The following is a 22,868-nucleotide window of genomic DNA, read 5'->3' on the forward strand; positions in this document are numbered from 1 at the left end:
AATTATCTTGGAACCATGCACAGCCCCTCTTAGTATTTCTGCTATTGTCAACCATGTAGATGAGTCACAGCCATTACTTAACCAAATTGCTTTCTGTGAGAACTTGGGAGATTTTTTCTTTCTCCTTCTGACTCTCCTTAGGTACAGTTAACACCAATGGTCACTTTACACTGTTCCCACTGTCCCCTTGATCAGAAGACAAGGGACTCACTGAGTATAGGATGTCACATCAGGGGTTCTCTTGTGTGCTGGGCCCTCATTAAGCACAGGGAGCTGACCTTAGCCCATCTATCTTTCTAGTTTTTGATCCCCAAGCCTCAGTTGTTGAAAATCCTGAAGAAAAGACTGAAAACAGTACAACCTTGTAGAGGCAGTAAGCATAAAAGTATTTTCTTATCTAAATACCAAGCACTATTTAACATAAAATGAAACTGCTATTTTCTAAAAATCATATATGTCTTAACATTTCAATCTCTAAAGAATGTTAACAAACAGTTGCATATTTTATAAAGAAAATTAGAAATTAAAATTACCATGACAACTATGATGACATTTTTGTAATACATTTGAATTTTCGTTTTGATATAAAATATCCCCTTTTAGTCAATCATTCCTATCTAATACATAAGATAATTTTATCTAACTTGTTGCCCTTTAATCATGGGTATATTTCATAAATTATTGTTAAAGGTAGATGTCTGAATCTGAAAACAAAAGTCTGTTACCATAAATAATCCTTGTTTTACATTTTTGGAAGACCTGTACATCTGGAGGCATGAATAAATTTAATATATCATGAGATTAATAATAATTAATATCACAGCCATGTGAAAATCTTGCACCAGAGCATCTTTAAATAAAAACCTTATTGTCTAGAAAATTTAATCTTTTGATAATCAGTGTGAACATGCTATGAAAATATATATTAAATAACATTTATTGAGGTGTCTCCCATAGGGCTATGATGATTTTGGAGGCTCCCTTAATGAAAAAAGACTGGAAAAATTTCTCCAGACATCAGCTCCCTTACTTCACTAAATGGAATCCTGTCCAATAGTTACCCAATCCTAAAGGGTCCTGTAAACATTCAAAATTGCAAAAAAATATTTTTAGCTATAATATAACAGTTTATACAAATAGAAAAATACACACCAGAGGTTTATAAAATCAGAGTGCACTCAAATATATTTGACCAATTTGAACTATGGTGACACTTTTATAGTTTTCATATTTGTAATTAAAATAGAATAGTAATGGTTTTTTACAGGGCAATTAATTGAGATCTCTTGTAATAGAATTATAAGAAATAAAACATTTTACACTTTTGAAAGCAAAGACTGCTATTGAAATAAAGACATTTATTAGGCTGATGGTTTATTTGATTGGAGCATCCAAACTGAAGTTTTAATAGTCACATGTTACTGTGTCTTCTAATGAGACAAACTGTTAAAGGTAATTGTTTACTATCCAAGGGTTGAGAAGGCCACATTGGGTGTATAAAGAGATTACCTTTGAGAGTGGCCAGCCTACAAGATGTTCTGGAGAGAAATCATAAGAAGTGGCAGTCATCTGGGACTGGAGCTTTGCCTATTTTTAGTATAACCCAGAGATAAGTGAAAATTTTCTTCACAGGGGAAAGGAAACTTACCATTCTGGAAATCTGTGCATGGAAGAAAGAATTTCCTAGGATTAAATATTGTTGCATACTGTCATTCCTCAGGGACGAAGTAGTGGAGAAGTGACAGAAAAGTGACTCCAAAAATGGCACACGAGCAAAATCCTATCTCAGGTGAAGAAAGAAAAATAAGATCAAGAGCTTCCCCAGCCTGAATCTATAATCCTTAGTAAAACTTGCCTCTTGAAACAGAAGTTATGCTTAACTCCAACTGCATTGTAGAGCATTCTACAAGACACAGAGAGAGGATTCTAAGCCTATTGGAGCTAAGGAGGTAGGTCTTGTTGGCCAAGCAGATGACCAAGATGGATCATTACCTATGGTGACATCAGTTCTTGTATTCATCAGTCCAGTAAAAAAAAAAAAATTCATTTAATTTAATAGTACAATTGGGTCTAGTAACTAAAATATTCCAAGAAAAATAAACTTCCTTGCTTAGCAGGAGATAAATTAATTGTGGGAAGGAATAAAATCTGAGAAATTAGATCACCAGGTTTTGTAACCTAAAAGTCAGTGGAACATACTGCAACTGATATTTCTTGATGAATGTCACTATTCATTATAGTAGGAATTACAGTAAGTCCTTTAGAGATTAAGTTCAATTTTCCAGTAACTAATGTCATGGTCTCTTGTAGTGGTAGCCCATAGATTCTAATAGGATTTAGAAATGGTTGCCCCCTCCATAAAATAATGTAGGAAGCTGCTGGTAACTCTCATCCTGCGCTGTGGATGGTTCCTTAGCAGAGAGACTTAAATTATGCCTTGTAATTGTCCCATCAGGGAAACTGATTTTTGTCTTCTTTGAATTGGATACAACTGATTTAACTGTGCCTAGGATAGCAGGACATTGTTTGATGCTATTCCTTGTGTTTATGTCTTGCCCAAGTAAAGAGCTTGTTCTCAGTTTCCTTGAAGTAGAGTTGTTCCATGCTTATGAAATTTGGACTTTAAGTCTCTTACCTTATGAAAATCTTACATGCAGTGTGTACGCAGACTATGCAGTAAATTTGAGCCTGGTCTACTTACAGTCTGCATATTGAGGTACTGGTACTTTTATAGACTCTGTGAGTGGTGTCCTTGCTTGCCACAAGTAAAGCATTTAATGGTATCAAACTTATTGTCAGGTTGTTATGATATAGCCTGTGTCAGAAGCATGAGCAGTGGATCCAATATTTTGGCATGTTTGAATGTAAGTGGATAAGTCTTTAGTGTGAAGTACTAAGGCAAAGGCTCATTTACACTTTTCCTTGGTATTTTCATATGATAATTGATTAACAAGTATTTTAGCTTCATTGTTGTGAGAAATATGCCTATTTACAGCTTCTTAAAATCTTGCTACCAACTGGGTGTACATATCTGGGGGACTCTGTGAAATATCTGGATAGAGGAATTATTAGGTGAACCAAGCTCCAGAACAGAAATCCAGGCTTGGTTTAACAGTTCCTTATGCTGAATACAGAGAGGAAGAAGGGTAAGTGTTTGAAATTAGCATATCTGCTCATGCTAGATAACATTTCCTGAATAATAGGTTGTAAGCTGCATCATCGCTATCTTGATTATTCTGGACTTGTTCTGGAATGAGTGTTGTTAAAATAGATTCAAAATGTAGGAATTGTGTTGATGAACACATATATGAACAAGATGAGTTACATCAGCTGGCATCATTTGGAAGCCTTGAAATATGTTATCTAAGAAACTGAGTGTGTAAGGATCCTGGGTTGAATTGTCAAGCACATTGTGCCTCTATTCTTTTAAGAGTAAAAGGTTAAAAGTTGTGTGCATACTATGTTAACAAGTTGAGTGTTCAGGCTCTGCCTCTTCTGTTACTGGAAAGTGTAATACCTGTGGATATAGTCTCTTGTCACTGTACTTTGGCTTCCTTAGGGCGTGAGGAAGGAAGAGGATCATTTCTGATGTTAGAGGATCATTATAGTGACCAGGAGAAGACTGAAAGCTTTCTTTCTAAGATTTGAACAAGGAAATTTCCACAGTTTCACTCAACAGTCCTAGTCAGAGCAATCAGGCAACAATAAGAAATAAATGACATTCAAATTGGGAAAAAGAATTTTTTTTTTATCAGTATGTGTTTGCAGACATGATGCTTATTTTAATTTTAGCGAGTAGACATGTGTACTGAACAATTCAGAGATAATATAATGTTAAATATATATATACATATATATATATATAATCTCTGGAAAGTTGAGAGACATAAAATCAGCACACACACACACACACACACACACACACACACACACACACACAAATAAACAAAATCAATGGGATTTGCCAATAGCAAATTCCTATAATTGAAATTAAGAAAAAATAGCTTTTATAATAGTAACAAAATAAAGTAAAATACCTAGGATTAAATCTATCTGAAAAGTAAAAGATCTCTCCAATGATAGCCATAAATGGATGATGAAAGAAAGTGAAAAGGAAACAAAATGGAAATCAATCCATGTTCATGGATTAACAGAACCAAATATTTTTAAATGTCTGCACTATCCAAATTGAACTACAGATTCAATGTGATTTCATCATAATTTCAACATAATTCTTCAAGGAATAAGAAGAAAATACATTTAAAATCTTCATGGGAATACAAAAAACAAAACAAAGATAAGCTTGAACAATATGAGCAAAATAAGAGACATTACATTACCCAACCTCAAAATATGTTATCTAAGTGTTAGTAAAACAACAAGGAATGGAAAATACAAAGAAAAATAGTAGATATCAAAAGAAAATGGAGGTGCTTAAAGTAAATCTATACTTCATAGCCACTGATGCTTCACAACATACTAAAAGAGCATGCTTCAGAGAGAAAATCGTCTACAACAAATGGAATTGGGAAAATTATATATATATATATATATATATATATATATATATATTTACTGCTATAGTTAGACACTTTTTTCATCAATTAGAAAAATTCCAAGTGCTTAGAGATTTGAATGTCATGCTTCAAACTATGAAGCCACTAAAAAAAAATATAGAGAAAACTTTCAAGACACTGGAATTGTTAGGAATTATTATTTCTTTGGATAAAATGCTAAATACACAAGAAATCACAGCAAAAATGAAAAACGGGATTATATTATACTCAAAAGCTAAAGCACAACCAAGAAACAATCACAATAGAAAAGAGAAAACCTATAAAATAGATGAAAATATTTTTAAATTATACAACTGACAAGACATTGGTATCTGTAACCTATAAAATAATTGAAAACCTCAATTTGTAAAAAAAAAAAGTTTCCTCACTTAAAAGATGGGGAAGACATCCAAAAAAAATCTCTCAAAATAAAATCCACAAACAACAAATATGTGTGTGAAAAAGTGCTTCATATCACTAATCATCAGAAACATACAGATGAAATCCAGAATGAGATACAATCTCAGTCTCATAAGAGTAGCTATTATTAAAAAAAAAAAGGTATCAATTGTTGTTGAGGATATGAAGAAAAGTGAACTGTCTCCAGCTGTTAATGAAAATTCAAATCAGTGCAATCATTATAGAATACACTTTAAAAGTGGCTCAAAATATTAAAGGTAGATATGCTGCATCATCCATCTACCCCACTCTTGATTAAATATCCAAAGAAAATTAAATAAATATGTCCAAAACATAACTTTTTTGAACATACTATACTTAAGAATTCAGCCAACCTTCATTTTGTCATGTTTGAATCACTGAGGATCTGTTTCAATGACTTGTTATTTGATTGCATACAATTTTTCATTATTTTCAAAATATATTTATATTTGTCTCTTTTAGAAAATTAACAACAACAACAACAAAAGGTGTTTTTCCATGTACCTTTTTTCTGAAGGTAATAAAATAAAACAAGACAGAACAAAGTCAATCAAAATAATGCAGTGAAATTGGCACAGAACTTCAGAACAGGATACCAGGATGACAGTGTTAAGTCCCATATCTTGTTATTTTTCCCAGTAGTTGTCCATTCAGTCAGGTATACCAAAGTCGAACCAAAAACAGAACATTATAAAACCTATCAAAACATAATATCAAACAGAGCATAACAGTTGATCAGAACAAAGCAAAACAGTGAAGACAGTATTTGCCTTCAAAGAGAAAATAAAAGGAAATCCTCCATATTTGCTATATTGCATAAAGTCATCCTCCCCAGAGGTGCTCAGATTTCTGGCCTCAGGTCAGTATAATCAGTCCTGCAATACAAGCATTTAGTTGCTTTATGTGCCTTAGTTTCTATCAATTCCAGCTGTCCACGACACCATCCAGCTGCGAAACAGGGGCTGGGGGAGAATGGGAAGTTTGATTCTTGGCCTGAGTGCCAGTAGGCTCACTGGACATGCTGACTTGTTCTCTTCCTGGTGCACCTGCTGCTTGCTCGCCCCACAGATAACTAGGGTGGAGGATTGTTGCTTTCTTATTCAGCCCCCTAATTTATAACTCCATGTACCTTTTTCATTATTTATTTTTAATATTTTATTATTTTGTTTTTTTTTTCTAAATCTACTTTATTTCTAGAATAAAAAGGAAAAAAAAAAAAAAAGAAGGGAAAAATCCGTAACAAAATTTCAAAGCATGTAAATGAGAAAAGAATGATACATATATTGTGCATTGTCACCCCCAAGTAATTTATCCAGAGCACAAGACATCTACATTCAGTTGACCAAACACAGTAACACAAATCTTTCTCTTCATAAACTCAGAGTTATAATAAAGTATCTTAACTATTTTTATGTAGATATACATATACAGATACATGTGCTTTTTTTTTTTTCTTTCAGCTTCTCAGTGTAATGAAACATTATGGTGTTTATACATGTGTGTCTTATTTATTTCACCCCCTAAATGCCCTCTGACTGAGCGATAGAAAAGATGTAGTATTTTATACAGTTGAGTGTTTCTCAGTCATAAACAAGAATAAACTGGAGACTTTTATATGTACATGGGTGCAGTCAGAGGGCATTTAGGTGGTTTCCAAGATCTGGCTATTATAACTTGTTTTGAAATAAACATGGGTGCACATATGTCACTGTGCTATGATGTAATTATTTGGGAATATATCAAGGAGGAGAAAATCTGGGTTGAATCAGAGCTCTAGTTCTAGATTCTGAGGAATCTTCGTATTGATTTCTGCAGTGGTTGCACCAGTCTATATTCCCACCATCAGTGGAGAAGGGTTCTTTTTTTCCACTCCCCTCCAACATTTGTTATTGCTTGATTTCTTGAGAGTAGCCATTCTTTCTTGGGTGAGATGGAATCGGAGTATTATTTTCATTTGTGTCTCTAAAATGACCTCCATGTTGAACATTTTTTCACATATTTATTTGCTGTTTGTATTTCTTCATCTGAGAAGTGTGTATTCTTCTCAGATGCTCATTATTGGATTGGGTCTTTAAATCTGGGAGGACTGATTTTTTTGAATTCTTTATATGTTCTTGACAGTAATCCTTTGTCAGAGGAACAGATGGCAAACCTCTTATCTCACATTAGAAGTAAGGTTCAAGTACAAAGCGGGATCACAGCAACTTGGGGAAACTGGTGCAGAAGGTTGATCGAACAGTGAGATGGAAAAGATAAAAGGAGGAACGGAATAAAACCATACCCACTTACGTTCATATATAAACAATGGAGTAAAAGAGAAAGGAGAAAAATAAATACAAAAAAACAAACTAAATTTAAAAAAAAAGAAAAGGAAAAATAAAAAGACATGCTAACAGTCCATTTCCAGGGTTCTCTGGGGGCTTACTAGTAGACCACCTGTGGAGACAGAGTCCTAAATTGTGTCAGTCTGACTTACCAAGCCAGCAGTTGCTTTATGATGGAGTGGTGCATAACCTCAATAGGTCTTCCCTGAGACCAGACTCAGTGAGTTTGCCACAGTCAAGCACTTTCCATAAGTCTGCACCCAGCAGAGAGCTTCTAGAAAAAGGTGGCAGCAGTTCTGGCTTCTGAGCTTATTTGACCCATCTCCAGGATGGTCTCCACTGCCATGCTCTCTGCAAAAGCCTCTGGGGTCACCAGTTATCACTATGACCCTGTGCCTAATGGTCTGAACAGCTTCTCTGGTGCAGTGAGTCCCATCTTATGGCAAAGATGCTGCTAGTTACCATCTTCTTGTTCGTTGAAATTTTCCTTTTTACTCTCTGTGGACTTCAGGTCATACTCAGATTCTTCCTGGGCCTAGGTGACCCACTTCCTTCCTTCCTTGTCTTTCTCATGATGCTGTATTCCAGTGTCTGGAAGGTGACGAGGCTGAAATCCCTCTCCCCAGAGAGGCTATTTTTTCTGCTGCTTACTGCTTAGCCATCTTCCTAGAAGTGTACACCTTTATTTTGAGCACACATCTTTAACTCTTTGTTTTCTATTCTTTTACATGATTTCATCAGAGAAAGTCATTAGACTTCAGAATGAAAAGCTGAAAAAGGCTTAGTAGCTTTTTTTTTTTTACCAATATATACCTAAGAATATATTTTATTTCTTGTTCAGGTTATATCAGAAAGACTACTTATCAGGGCTCAACACTTTGAAGCCTGAAAATTTCATTCACAACATGTTTGTTTATATGTGTGTATTTATGTTTTTGAGAGTCTGTCTTATGTGTAGTTCAAGGTGGTTAGGCTGGCCTTGAACTCACAGTGACGGTCTTACCTCAGTCTCCTAAGCGCTGAAATTACAGATTTATAACATAAAACATTTCACACAAAATTTTAAATCGTGTGCTTGTTATTTTTGGCATTTAATTTGAATAAATAGATATCACAAGAACTCATTTGTTCTAATGTTATCCTTTAATCTTTTCTTTTTACATTTTTCAGTTGTTAAGTAGTATTTTTCTGGTCTTTTCTTCTAAATTCTACCCTAATAGATTCTTTTTATTGCTAATGTTGAACAAACTGTGAAATCATTATCAGCTTTTTTCACTTGCAGTTTTTATTTATATAGTCACTTGCTTCAGTTGTATTTTTCCTTTTATTATTATTATTATTTTTTTTTTTATTGGTACCCGGGATTTAACTCACGACCGCCTGCTTGCAAGGCAGATGTTTATGCCGCTGAGCTAAATCCCCAGCCCCTATTATCTAACATTTATGTCTATCATTTTTATACATGTCAAAATTTGTACCCTGTACTCTGTATTTTACCAGATACTCTTGCAGAATATTGACAATTTTTAGTTTACTTAATCTACCAGATATTCTTGCATTTTTCTTTCAGATTACTGACAATTTTTAGCTTATTTAAAAAATTTTTCTCATGTTTGAGTTATGTGACTTTCTTTAATAAGTTCCCATTCATTTCTTATATTTTTTTTATTTATGAGAGAATTTCCTCAATATTTTTCAAAGATACAATCAACTCTAGGTTTGTGTTTCTTTGTGTCTTGGATTATATAATTTCAAAAGCTCATGCTTCTTGTGGTTCTTTAGATAGTAAACACATTTTCTTCTAATGTGGAAAAGTTTTCCATTCTCAATTTTTCTCTTGTTATTAACAGTGTCATTTATTTCACCTACTGTATGTTCAGAACTATAGAAATAGAACCAACCAAATGGCTTAACACTAAAATGTTTATATGTTTTTTTGTTTATGATTTTGTTCCCAGAAAACTCTTTATTAAATGTACAGCAAGCAAAAATAACTTTTTTTCTTTTGTTTTATTCAGGACCCTTGTTCTTATTCTCTCTACAAATACATATATTATTCTTGATTTTTTAAAAGTATGTCATATAGTTTCAAAATATGTCATATATTTGCATTTATTGCTGTCTCATTTTAACGTTTAGGTAAGTAGATAAATATTTCCCCCAAATAATATGAAAAGTGGACTCATTCATTGTAATTTTTTTTTTTTTTTTTTTTTTTTTTTTTTTTTTTTTTTTTTTTTTGTTGAGCATGGTAGTGCACGCCTATAATCCCAGCACTCAGGAGCCTGAGGTAGAAGGATTGTTTCAGATTCAGTACTACTCTGGGCTACATAGTGAATTTAAGGGCAGCCTGGACACCATAGAAAGACTCTATCTAAAAAAAGACAAAAATATTTAGAACTTCTTGCCTATTCAACTTTAAAATGTCTAAGTCTTAGAAATCTATACTGGTTGCTCATATAGGAGACCATTAATGAATAATAATTCTAAAGAAATAAAGAAAATAAGAAGTCACACTCTTACTGTTATAGATGAGAGACAAGGTGATTTATAAAGCTAAATCCTCATTTTAAATATTGTATTTTAGGACTTTTGGTTTGGTTTTTTTCTGAAGTGCAATATTTTTATTTCACTTACTTTGCTTTATTTATTTTTAATAGATTATTTCATGGAAGAAAATACATTTCATGCTCAGTACAAATCATGCATACTGAGTTTTACATGTTTCCTTGTAAATTATTTGTTTCCATCAATGTAGTACTTAAGTGAATAATGCATTTTAGTCAGCACCTTGAAAATTCTCCTGAATAGTTCTGGCTTCTCTTAACTTACACTACATTCCTTTTTTTTTTTTTTTTTCCCTAGGCTAGGCAACATTTGTCTAATATACACCTATGGCTAATATAATACTCTTCACGGCTAAGGAAGTAATATTGCTGAGCTTATAGAATCCACATATACTGAAAATGGTGACAGATCCTAAAAGTGTTTTCAAGGGTAATATTAGTGTAAGATTGGAATTTAATGAATGATGTTTGAGTGTTAGTAACAGAGAAAGAGCAAAAGATAATTTATACATACTTCAGGCAAAGGAAAAATAGCATGATATTTTTCCAACAGATGATGTTACCATCTTATGGTGGACTGTAGAGGGTGTTGTATATTGCAGCAAACCCATTACATTTCCTCCCTTTAGAGAAGAAATTGAAAATGAATGTGCAGCAATCCCACTCTTCAAGGTTACCCAAATATCAGTTTGACATACTAATAAATTTTAGGAAGCTAACGACCACCACTTTGAGCACCTTTTGTAGTTGCAGAGACCAAAGGTAAATTACCAAAGGTCAATTTTTTGACTCTTATGATAATATATATATATATATATATTCATTCTTTCTTTTTCTTTATCATTAATGCCAGCTCCTTTTGCATTAATTTTTGGACTGCATTAATATATTGATTTTCTAGATTTATCTTCAGTGTTTTACAGGTATACTTAAATTTAATATTTTTGCTTGAAATGTGTTATAGTGTATTAATTAGTATAGTAGTGTGTATTTTATGATAAATTTTACATTCTATATGAACAAATTAGCTACTGTTTATCTAAATTTTATTATTATAGGATATTGCTATGGGATTCACATAATATTAGACCACATTTCAAAATATATTTGTCCAAGATAATCTCAGTGAATGTTTCTCAAGCTATTTTCTGTTGGCAGTGTTTTTGCACTGATTCAGAAAGTAATTAACAGAAATTGAAGTATGTACAACTAGTTAGAAAAGCTGACTTTATTTATAATAACCAACTATGTGACAGTTTTCTTAAATATATTTTATGAAACAAAATCTGTGATGCGCAGAGGTAAATATTCTTTTATCACAGTTTAAAATTACTGTCTTAGAGATTTCAGTATCCTCGTTTTAGTTCATTTTTCTGTATACGGTACTTGAGTCAATGCTTGTGTTCTTGTCACTGTTAGCCAGATTTTCTCAAAATTAATCTTTAGACTGATCTAAGACCATTATTCCTCATTACTGTTTCACAGGGCTGTCATCAATATATCTGTTATCAGATTCCTAGTATCTTAGTGTCATTTCTAAGTATTTCCAACAATCTGATGAATGAAACTGTTTTCTAAATTCTTTTTCCCTGATTTTTTTTTTTTGGCTCTTTGGTAGCTTGTTTGCATTGTTTCTCTCCATCAATATGTAAATTTTACATCAATTTTAGTTATTTAAATATCTATCATGTCTCTCCATTTGCCATCTATCATTTATCTACCATGTACCTAATAATTCATTGTCACCATCTATTCTGACATAATTTTCCTCTCCAAATGCTCTCATTTCCCTCTTCTTTATAAAAATAGGTAAGTAAATATTTTTGAATGAGAAATTTATCCTCATCATCTGTGCCTATTTGTTTCTACTTCCTTCCTTTGGATTTTTTTTTCTATGCCTTTTAACTATAATACTACTCCTTTAAGTCTTCAAAACTTTGGTTTCTTAATATTAATATCTTACGTAAAACTAGGCTCTTGATAGATTATCACCAGCCAATCGATTTAAAGGCATTTGGCACTGTAGAAGTATTCACAGTACTCCTTGACTTTCATCCCAGCATGTATCTCTTGGTAATGTGTCATTTACTTTTCTTTATATTTTTGCTCAACTTTATCTAAAAGAAAATACACATTTATATGTGCAGAAATGATGTATTTTTTCATGTTAAAAGACAATGTAGTATCTAATTGATAATATTTTTGAACTAAAAGTGTTAATAGCAGTTAAATTAACAACTATTGTTCAGAGAATGTGCTAAGCAGGACATCTGTTATATCGTGTGTATGTATTTCATCACTCAAGTTAACTTTAATCTTTACCTGATTAATCTCACATTGTATTTAAAGAATTTTTACCTACGTAACAAAATGATGAAGAAAGTGATATTATACAAAATTAAATATTTCTTGCTTAGCAAAAGAAATAAAATAAAAATACATAAGATAATAAAATTAATTTCAAAGTTCAAATATAATAAGTGAAAGTTGCTTTAATAGACTTTGCACATTTACAGATGTTAAAAGAAAATATTTCTATTTGTGTAGATTATAAGACATAGGAAGGGAGTGAGTTTCCTGACAAAACAAAAAAATATTTTTCATTAACCATGTTAATTTAGAGCCCTATAAAAATATCAAGCTATACTTTATTATGTGCTCAATTACAATTAATCTATTTTTGGAATTCTAAATAAATGCCAGAATGATAAAAATGTTCTCATTTTAGTTTTTACAGAATTAATGATTGTTTTATTACAGCATGAACATTAGTTGGAAAAACCATTCTTAGATTCAGTAACAAACCCTAGATTTTGAATGATAATGTACTGGAAACTTTAGAACTGGTATTATGTGAGTTACTTTAACTGTGTTCTCTTAAAATATATTTAAAAATACATTTCAATTGAAATTTGTGTGCAGACTTAATTAGATATATGGACAGACATGCTATTATTAGATTATTTAAATATTTTATGTCTACAAGTACTGAATAAATATTTTGTCTTGGAAAAAGAAATTCTAAAGTTATTCTTCCGGTGATCAAATTTATTCTAATATGTACAGGGAACTGGAGAAACTTACAAATAAAGACGCTCATAAAATTATGACTGAAGCTAAGAAATGCTTTGAAAGTTTGAATCCTTACTTCCAATTATTGCAAATATTGCTTATTTTTTAATCAGAAATCATGATAATTGCCATGGTTCAAGTTATCATTATAAATTTCTTCTACAGTATCACAGTAGAATCCAGAAGAATTTAAGTATGATTTTTGTGTTAATATGTACAGATACACACACTGTGAATAAGTAAAAGTGTTCTTCATTTTTTTTTTTTGTCTTTCCGTACTCAATAAATAACTCTTTAACCTGCAAAAAGAACTTCTAGAACAAGAAACTGTTCTTTCATGTGATCAAATTTGTACTACTATCCTCAGGGCATGCATATAATTACAATGAAGTTTCTCATATAATTTATGAATCAAGCTTTGAAACAGTTAAATATTACATGATCTTCCTTAAAAAAACTATCTAAAATACATAAAAATACTTACTTAAAGATATACATCTATAAAAACAAAATTAAAACAGAAAGTCATTTTTATACTCTTTATATTTGGCAAAATCTCAAAAAAATTAAACTTGAATATTATTTTATATGCCTCAGTTTTGTTTGCGGAACTGAGGTTTGAGGGATTGACATAAACAAGTCATAAATTATACAAAAATATATGCTTATAGTGCAGCTGTATCACAAATTTATCTTATTATAATTAATAAGTTAAGACTGTGTTTAACTATGAGAGCAATGACAAATTATATGATCCTTAGGTCATGATGATTCTTTTTTTTTTTTTTTTTTTTTGGTACCTGGGATTGAACTCATGACCACGTGCTTGCAAGGCAGGTCCTTATGCCACTGAGCTAAATCCCCAGCCCCATGGTGATTCTAAGGTCGTGTTTTGGTTCATTTGGAGCTATTTTACTCTGCTAAAGCAGGAACATTGAAATTATGAAGTGTTTTCTTTAAGCAGTATTTAGTCAGGCATTACCTCTAGATATCAGTTTTCGAAGATTGTAACAAAAGCTCATATAATAATCACAAGAGCTATTATAATATTTTAGTTTTATTATATACAACTTGGTTATTTTCTGATTTTTGCTGTCTATTAGAATATAGAAATTTAAACAGAATTTCGTAAATTATTTTAAATTAAGTCAATCTATATTATAATAACTGCAAAGCTCAATTTACTTTTCAACATTTTATTCAAAATATCCTAATTAGAAATTTATTTTCATTGATAAAGTTCATTAAGCTGGTTGAATATAACTTTTTATTTTTATTTTGGTTTCTTTTTAATAGTCTTGCCGCTTTTTTCTTTTTCTAATTTCCTAGAAATATTGACAAACCAATAATAGTAGATTTAACTTGCTTTTGTTGATTTAATTTTTAAAATTCATCTTTAAAACTCCATAGCTTATTTACACCATTGATTTTATTGACCTTTTTGATAATTTATTTTGCAAGAAACTATGTTGACACTACTTGAAAAAGTTATCAATTTTATATTTCTTACCCCTCACTTACACGCTGTGTCTTTCTTATGACAGCAGTGGAACAATCCACAAGTTATTTTAGAATTTTCACATATTGCAGGAAAAGGAGAACAGGCCTTTTCCAAGGTATAAATAGTGCTAGGAAGGTGAATTCCTTGACTGAATGTTGTATGGCGCCAGTTATACCGTAACCACACATCCCTACAAGCTCTCATACATGTACTTAATTTTACTTTTCTAAATTGAAACAAAGCTTAGGGGAGAAACTTTAGAATAATAATGAACATAAAAAAGGGGGTACTAATGAACATTTAAAAATATAGCCTAGGGTAGGGAACAATCGTCTTATTATTTCATTGCCTACTGAAGAACTAAAGTAATGTTCAGTTCATTAACCAAATACTTCTATGGTTCATTTCTCATTTTTCATTATGAAAGAAAATCAAACTAGGAATATTTAAATTGAATTGGAATAACTTCACTTTATAAGAAATAAAACAACAAGTTTTTAAAATGCAGAATCAAATTAATAATGTCCAGACAATTAAAGAATATAAACTAAAGACATTATACAATAGAATTTTTATTGACAAATATATAAAATGAGCTTAAACCTCATAGAGGTTATTATTGAATGTAATCATGTCTTGTGTTGTTGCAATGGAAGTTTTCCATGTATATCTGGAATAAATCACAGCTATAAAAGAATTGAATAGAAAATGATTAATGATTTTGCTACTTGGTAATATGGACAAAGATACATTGGCTACAGAGAACAAAAAACAATACCAAAGCACATTAAATCAAACAATGGTAAGTTAGATAACTACTATAAGCTAAAAAAGGGTACAAAGTTATAACGCATTTACGTGGAGCCAGGTATCTCAGAAAATTGGCAAGTTCCTCTATGTGGAAAAAATAGAAACTGCTCTGAATTGGGTATCCTGCTAGTGACCTTAAGAAGTTTCTTAGAATAGATTGGTTTATGGACTTGATAATATTTTCAAAAGAGAAATGAATATAGGGAAGTAGACAGAGACTAAGAAAATGTCAAGAATAATGAAAACCTTTTGTTGTTCCTTGGCCTCCATATAAATATATGAATTAAAAAGATATTGAAAAAGCAAAATAAAATAAAAATGAAGATAGAATCATGGAATCTTTATAGCAAAGGAGAATTAAAGATCCGTTTTCATAACCTTCCGGTTATACAAGGTTCTAGAGAAAGATGGATATATTTGTTTTGAGTACACTTGTTAATTTAAAAAAAGTCTGATTATATTGTAAGATTGATTGATGTTTCATAGATCATAATAAATCTCTAAATTTTCCTATATGTTTGTGATGATTTTTCAAGCTCAAAATTGATATTTCTGGTGAATTTTCTGTTTGGTATGTAGTTAATGTTAGAATTCAAATTGCTTTGAATTAGTTTTCTTACCCAGAATTTTTGAAGGAAGAGCTAAATTTCAGTAATTAATCTTCAGAACTAAAAATTATTCATAATTTGGTACCAATAGATTTTATATATAAAAGCTCATATAGTACCTGTGAGAAAAAAAATATGGTTTAGCTAATAACATTTATTTCATGAGATATAAATACCAGGTAGGAGGTATCAGAAAATAATGTTTTAAAAGGTATTGATGCTTAATAATTTCTTGGACCTTTATTGTTTTTAAATGTTAATCTCACAACTAATATATATATATATATATATATATATAGTTATAATATATAACTATTATATATAGTAATCTGTGAAATTTAAATATACTTTTTGCCTACTTTTAAATAAAGTTGTAGGAAGCATTAATGAAAACGAATATACCTATGATGACAAAGGACTTGTTAATGTCTTTGAGTATTATGAAACATGTTAGAATTAAATGTGATATTCATATTCAAACGTAATTACACTTGTAAATGAGTTGATATTTTGTGCATGCATACAAAATTTTATTTCATTGTATTTGTTTTTTTTTTTTTAGGGGGCTATGTGTTTTACTACATTTTTATTATTCTGCCTTGAAATAAAAAGTAATAGAATTTTGTCAGTCACTTTGGGAATGGTCTAGTACTAGCAAATTTGTAAGTAATTTCTAGAATTTTCTCTCTCTGTTTATGTTGAGGGCCAGAATACAATTATCTTATAAATATGCATTTACCTAAATGCTGATAAATTAAAAGACTTTTTCCAGGAAGTATTATGAAAAGAGAAAGAAAGAAAACTCTGAATGCATGTTCCTGATTAATCCATATGACTAGCCCTATAAACATGTTGCTTTATACCATAATGCTAATTATTTATTTAAACATTCTATGCCCTCAAAACTAGTCTTCCTATGATGTGTTTGTACAGCAATCTGGTATCTTAAAACCCCCTGCAGATATCACCTTGTTCATAGTATTGAGGTTCTCTCATCATGGGCACTGAGCCATCCTATTGTGTATTAAAGCCCACTCACTTTCCATGGTTGTGATAATTCCATATTTCATTCCTTTAAAATAAAACTGCAAGAGCTAGGCAGATCTGGAGTGCCTGCAGAAGCCCCTTCCTTTGTCTGAAGGACTGAATATTTCTGCAAGCAGGGAGGGATCACAGGTTCCTGAGGCACCTCAGCCTGTGGTGAGTGCCCAGCACAGTCTGCCCAAATCTCAGACTGTTCCGGACCCCCCAGGCTTCTGGGTGCAGTGAAGTGGAGCAGTGGGTTAGTGGCCACTACAGCCGCTTCCCCATCCCTCCCGGCTACACTTGGAAGTCTGCTGAGCTCCTGACGGATGGGCGGGCCTACACTAACCCCCAAGCCCAGCCGCGCCTAGCCATCTGCCTGCAGAGGAGGAGCTGGGCGGATCTGGAGTGCCGGCAGAAGTCCCTTCCTTTGTCTGGAGGACTGTGGATATCTCTGCAAGCAGGGAGGGATCACAGGCTCCTGAGGCTCTGCGGCCTGTGGTGAGCACCCTAACCAGGCTGCGATTGAAGAGCTGTGGATCTTCCAAGGGGCAGGTGGGCGCACAGTGTCCCTGAGGCCCAGCTTGTCTGGAACTACGGAGTTCTGAGCAGGCAGAGGAGGGCCACTGGTTCTGTAGGCCCAATGGCTTGGGGTAGCGCGGTGTCAGAGTCTCAGTAGCTCCAAACATAGAAGGGGATTTTCAACAGATCCGGAGGAAGCTTTCAAATAACACTTGAAACACAGAAATATAGAAAATGACAAAACGAAAGACCAAATTACAACCTCAAACCTCCAGCCCATCTCAGGAAACCCTAGGAGCGATGTATATAGAAGAAAATATATCCCATCCACCTCATATATCGGACATAATAGCTACTGAAGTTGACAAGCAACTCCAGGAAGCTTTAAAGAAATTCAAACTCGAAATAATCTCCCAGATAAAAGAAGAAATGATAAAAGAAATGAAAGAGATTCTAAATATATCTAAAGAAAACACAGATAAAAAATTGGAGGAACTAAACAAAAAGATAGAATTCCTAGACGAGCAATATAAGAAACAAACAGAATACATAATGCAGATGCACAGAGATATACAGGAAATAAAAAACTCCACAGAAAGTTGTAAAAAACGCCTTAATGAAAGTGAAGATAGAATTTCAGACCTTGAAGACATGGATTGCAGCTAGTGAACAGGAAAGGAAAGATCTTTTGAAAATAACAAGGAATCAGGAAACAACAATTCAACAACTGCAAGACGATGCAAAGAAGAATAACATAAGAATGATAGGGATTAATGAAAGAGAGGGAGACAACATAAAGGATGTCAAGAGGATATTTAGAGAAGTAATAGCTGAAAATTTCCCAAGCATGAGATCAGAAACTGACATCAGGATCAGTGAAGCATATAGAACTCCAAACAGTCATAACCAAAATAAAACTACACCCAGACATATAATAATCACCATCCCAGAAATCCAACATAAGAATAGAATATTAAAAGCTGTCAGAGAGAAAAGACAGATCACTTATAAAGGAAAACCTATCAGAATCACAGCAGACTTCTCAGCACAAACGATAAAGTCAAGAAGAGCATGGAGTGAAATATTCCAGATCCTAAAGCAAAATGATTTCCAACCAAGACTGATATATCCTGAAAAACTATCATTCAAATTAGATGGTGCAATACGATACTTCCATGACAAAGAACAGCTGAAGAACTTCATGAACACCAAACCGACCCTGCAAAAAATATTGAAAGACAGTTTAGATACACAAAGGAAAAAACCACTAAGCAAAGCAAATAATTAAACAGAACAGAAAGATAAAGATGCAACAGCAGAGAGATAACATTCCTACAATTAACCAGCATTTAACAGTAATAACCATTAATGTAAATGGTCTCAATGCACCAATCAAAAGAAACAGACTAGCAGAATGGATCAAGAAACAAAATCCAACCATATGCTGTTTACAGGAAACCCATCTAACCCAGAAGGATACTCACAGACTGAAAGTCAAAGGATGGAAAACAATTCTTCATGCAGCAGGAATCCAAAAAAAGGCAGGAGTAGCCATTCTGTTTGCAGACAACGTGAACTTTAAACCAACAATGACCATAAAGGACAAAGAAGGTCACTACATACTCGTAAGGGGAAAACTCCAAGAGGAAGAGATAACTATCTTAAATATATACGCACCAAACTCCAGAGCACCCAGTTATATAAAACATTTATTAACAGATATGAAAACTCAAATTATCAGTAACACAATTGTAACAGGAGACCTTAATACGCCACTGACACCAAGGGACAGATCAACCAGACAGAAAATGAGCAAAGAAATAACAGAACTGAATCACACCTGTGAACAAATGGGTTTGATAGACATATACAGAATGTTCCACCCAACAACATCAGAATACACATTCTTCTCAGCAGTACATGGATCATTTTCTAAAATAGACCATATATTAGCTCACAGAACATATTTAAACAAGTGCAAAAGAGCTGAAATCATCCCTTGCATGTTATCGGATCATAGCGCTCTGAAATTAGAAATTAATGATAAAAGATACTGCAAAAATCCCACAAACACATGGAAACTGAATAACACACTCTTGAGTAATCAGTGGGTCACAGAAGAAATTAAAGAAGAAATCAAACAATACCTAAAAGAAAATGAAAATACAGATACAACTTACCGGAATCTGAGGGATGCAATGAAAGCAGTCCTGAGAGGAAAATTTATTGCACTGAGTTCCCACATCAGGAAAACAGAATGAATACAAATAAATAACTTGATTATACACCTCAAACAGCTAGAAAAAGAAGAGCAAGTCAAGCCCAAAGCCAAAAGAAGAGAGGAAATTATAAAAATCAGAGCAGAAATCAATGCAATAGAGACTAAGAAAACAATCCAAAGAATCAACAAATCAAAGAGTTGGTTCTTTGAAAGAATAAATAAAATCGATAAGCCCCTAGCCAACCTTATTTAAAAAAGGCAAGAAAAAGCTCAAATTCATGCAATAAGAAATGAAAAAGGAGAAATCACTACAGACCCAATAGAAATACAGAAGATCATCAACACCTATTTCGAAAACCTCTACTCTCAAAAGTTTGATAACACAGAAGAAATAGACAGATTCTTAGAAGCATATGAAATGCCAAAGCTAGATCAAGAGGATGTAAAACTGTTGAATAACCCAATCTCTGTTACTGAAATTGAAAATGTAATTAAGTCCTTACCCACCAAGAAGAGCCCAGGCCCAGATGGATTCACTGCAGAATTCTACAAGAAATACAAAGAAGACATAATGCCAACACTCCTCAAACTATTCAATGAAATTGAAAGGGAAGCAATCCTTCCTAAGTCATTCCTGGAAGCAAATATTACTCTAGTACCAAAACCTGAGAAAGACCCAACTAAAAAAGAGAACTATAGACTGATCTCCCTAATGAACACAGATGCAAAAATCCTCAATAAAATATTGGCAAATAGGATCCAGCAAATCATCAAGAAGATTATACACCATGACCAAGTGGGATTCATCCCAGGAATGCAAGGATGGTTCAACATACGCAAATCAATAAATGTAATCCACCATATCAATAAAGCCAAAAATAAGAATCACATGATCATTTCTATAGATGCAGAAAAAGCCTTCGATAAGGTCCAACATTTATTCATGATAAAAACTCTACAGAAAATTGGAATAGATGGTCTTTACCTCAATATAATAAAGGCCATTTATGACAAACCAACAGCCAGCATCATACTAAATGGCCAAAAATTGAAAGCTGTTACTTTAAAATCAGGCACAAGACAAGGGTGTCCTTTATCACCACTCGTATTTAATATAGTACTGGAAGTACTAGCCAGAGCAATTAGGCAAGAAAGAGAAATAAAAGCGGTAAAGATAGGAAAAGAAGAAGTTAAATTATCATTGTTTGCAGATGACATGATACTCTACATAGAAGACCCCCTAAGCTCCATTGAAAGACTGTTAGATACAATAAATAAATTCAGTAATGTGGCTGGATACAAAATCAATACTCAGAAATCAATAGCATTCCTATACTCAAACAACAAAATCACAGAGAGGGAAATAAGAGAAACTGGACTATTCACATTAGCAAGCAAAAAAATGAAATATTTAGGAATTACTCTTACGAAAGAAGTGAAAGACTTATACAGTGAAAACTATAATACACTGAAAAAAGAAATTGAAAATGATCTCAGAAAATGGAAAGACATCCCTTGCTCATGGATAGGAAGAACAAACATTGTGAAGATGGCCATTCTCCCAAAACTCTTATACAGATTCAATGCAATCCCAAAAGAAATACCATCAACATACCTTATAGATCTAGAGAAATCACTCCTAAATTTCATCTGGAACCAGAAGTGACCTAGAATCGCAAAGGCAATTCTAAGCAGCAAAGGCAAAGCAGGAGGCATCACAATCCCTGACTTGAAATTATACTACAAAGCAACAGTAGTAAAATCAACATGGTATTGGAATCAAAACAGAGGTGAAGATCAATGGAATAGATTAGAAGATACAACCGCAACTACAAACACACTAAACCACCTTATTTTTGATAAAGGAGCCAAGCAGGTTCACTGGAAGAACGACAGTCTCTTTAATAAATGGTGCTGGAAAAACTGGCTCTCCATTTGCCGAAAACTAAAGCTAGACCCATGTCTATCACCAGGTACTAAATTAAAATCTAAATGGGTCAAAGATCTGAATATTAAAACAGAAACACTAAATCTATTGGAAGACAAATTGGGTAGAAACCTTGGAGACATAGGAGTAGGTAGATAATTCATGAACAGGACTCAAACCGCACGGGAAATACTTCCGAGAATCAATAACTGGGACCACTTCTTATTAAAAAGTTTCTGCATGTCAAAAGAAATCTCCAGCATAGTGAAAAGAAAACCCACAAACTGGGAAAAGATTTTAGTGAACTCTCTCTCAGACAAGGGACTGTTGTCTAAAACATATAAAGAATTAAAAAAACTCAGACCTCCAAAATTCAAAGATCCAATCCAAAAATGGGCATCTGAGATGAATACGCAATTCTCAGATGAAGAAATGCAAATGGCAAATAAATACATGAAAAAATGCTCATCATCATTGGTTATTAGAGAAATGCAAATTAAAACCATGCTGAGACACCATCTCACTCCTGAAAGAATGGCCAGGATCAAGAAAACCAACAACAACAAATGCTGGAGAGGCTGTGGGGAAAAAGGAACTCTCCTGCACTGTTGGTGGGAGTGTAGACTGGTACAGCCTTTGTGGAAGTCTGTCTGGAGGTTTCTCAAAAAGTTGGGATTGGAAATCCCATTTATTCCAGCTATTCCACTTCTAGGCATATTCCCAGAAGAACTGAAAGCATCATACCACAGTGATTTATGGGCACCTATGTTTATAGCAGCACAATTTGTAATCGCCAGATCTTGGAAACAACCCAAGTGTCCATCAACTGAGGAGTGGATACAAAAGTTGTGGTATTTCTATACAATGGAGTATTATTCAGCTATAAAGAAGGATCACATTGAGATATTTATCAATAAATGGGCGCAGCTTGAGACCATACTCATAAGTGAAATAAATCAATCTCGCATGTGTGAATACCGAATAGTTTCCCTAATGTAAGTAATGATTCAAATATATAAAAATATGTGGCAATCATGATTCCCCATTATGTGGCCTTGAAGCCTTATAAAATTTTCACTTATTAATTAGAAAGGCTTTATTCTGGGCTTCTTGATATGGAAATATTTGAAGCTATAGTATATGAAGTTTTATCCAAATATTTCAAGGAAAAAGACAGACACTATGGTAACTACTATTCTTTAAAAAAATTATTTAGTTATTTCTTATGTTTATTTTAATTAAGGGAAAAATTAAAAAAATTAGGATATATAATAGTAACTCTTTTCAATTTCCTAT

Source organism: Cavia porcellus, unplaced genomic scaffold (assembly GCF_034190915.1).
Source record: "Cavia porcellus strain 051 isolate PalLab524CR breed Dunkin Hartley unplaced genomic scaffold, mCavPor4.1 scaffold_8, whole genome shotgun sequence".
In the NCBI taxonomy this organism is placed as follows: domain Eukaryota; kingdom Metazoa; phylum Chordata; class Mammalia; order Rodentia; family Caviidae; genus Cavia; species Cavia porcellus.